The sequence below is a fragment of the Gorilla gorilla genome, chromosome 23 (genome assembly GCF_029281585.2).
Source record: "Gorilla gorilla gorilla isolate KB3781 chromosome 23, NHGRI_mGorGor1-v2.1_pri, whole genome shotgun sequence".
In the NCBI taxonomy this organism is placed as follows: domain Eukaryota; kingdom Metazoa; phylum Chordata; class Mammalia; order Primates; family Hominidae; genus Gorilla; species Gorilla gorilla.
The window spans coordinates 27618723-27620621 of record NC_086018.1 but is presented as its reverse complement, the minus strand read 5'-3'; positions in this window follow the sequence as shown (position 1 = coordinate 27620621).

Below are 1899 nucleotides of genomic sequence, written 5' to 3'. Positions count from 1 at the left end.
CCTGCCAATGTCTGTGATCTGGGGGATTGTGGGCTGAGAAGGGATTAGTTTAGAGGGCGGGCAAAAGAGCTGGGCAGGGCAGAAAGAGGCCCCAGGATTTTCAGGCAGAGAAGTCAAAGGGGGATGAAAAGGGGCAAGGAGATGGTGGAGATAAAGTGTCTGCAGCTGACAGCCTTGCCCCTGTCTTCACTTGTAAGGCAGTTTGTTTCTTTGATGGTGATAAACCTGGCATGTGAATGCCTTTCCCCAGAGAATGCACCACACAGGAGCACATAACGTATACAATTTCAGGGGGCTTACTGATGCAACCCCTTTGCAGAAATTTTAACAGTGAGAAAATTATGACAGTGAAAGTGATCTGACCTAACCGACTCCATTTTGCTTCTAACCCCCAAACTGTCCATGTTCATTCCTGGGCATAGGCCAAACTTAGTCTTTTTGTTTGTTTGTTTTTTGAGACCGAGTTTCGCTCTTGTTGCCCAGGCTGGAGTGCAGTGGCGCGATCTCGGCTCACTGCAACCTCTGCCTCCAGGATTCAAGAGATTCTCCTGCCTCAGCCTCCCGAGTAACTGGGATTACAGGTGCCCGCCACCATGCCTGGCTAATGTTTTTGTATTTTTAGTAGAGACGGGGTTTCACCCTGTTGGCCAGGCTGGTCTTGAACTCTTGACCTAAACTCCTGATCCACCCGCCTTTGCCTCCCAAAATGCTGGGATTACAGGCATGAGCCACCATGCCCGGCAGCAAATTTATAATTTAACTTTGAAACAAAGATAACAGCCCTCTCCCAAAATAAACCCCTTTCTTGCCTGGGGACCAGACTGCTTTTGTAAGACTAACAAATTAGCCACGAGATTAGAAATTACGGTTTAGGAGTCATGCAGGTAGTGGCCACAGATTCTAAACCTCCCCAGTTGCTCCTAGGGATAACATCACTACTGTAAAACCTAAGATTGGTGCTCAAGATATTTTTCCGATCCTGCACTCAATGGATCCGCTGGCGATACACAGATTAAGAAACCGGATCATCCGGTTTTGTGGCCCCCCACCCAGAGATCCACTCAGCACAAGAGGACGGCTTCCACTCCCTATGATTGCATCTCCGACCTGACCAATCAGCACTCTCCACTCTCTGGCCCCTACCCACCAAATTATCCTTAACAAAACCCAGTCTCCGAATTTTCAGGGAGACTGATTTGAGTAATAATAAAACTCCGGTCTCCCATTCAGCCGGCTCTGCATGAATTAAACTCTTACTGCAATTCCTCTGTCTTGATAAATCCGCTGTCTGGGAAACGGGCAAAATGAACCCATGGGGTGGTTACACTGACCCTCTGCTGCACATCCCGGACAGCCTTGTTAAGAACCCTTGGTAGGCTGGGCATGGTGGCTCACGCCTGTAATCCCAGCACTTTGGGAGCACGAGGCAGGCAGATCACGAGGTCAGAAGATCGAGACCATCCTGGCTAACACGGTGAAACCCCGTTTCTACTAAAAATACAAAAAATTAGCTGGGCGTGGTGGCAGACGCCTGTAGTTCCAGCTACTCGGGAGGCTGAGGCAGGAGAATGGCGTGAACCCAGGAGGCGGAGATTGCAGTGGGCCGAGATCGCGCCACTGCGCTCCAGCCTGGGCGACAGAGCGAGACTCCGTCTCAAAAAAAAAAAAAAAAAAAAAAGAACCCTTGGTATTATTGTTCCACGCTCCCATTTTACCGAGGTGGATCCTGAGGCCCAGAGTGGGAAAAGGGCTTGCCAAGGTCGCAGAGCGCGCAGAGGATTAGGACCCTGACTTCCGTCCAGCACCTGCGGAGTTGGAGACGCCCACAGGAAACGCCCACCTGACCGGGTGAGTGGAGGGGGCGGGCGAGCCGGAGGGGTGGAGTTTATTCGCGCCCCG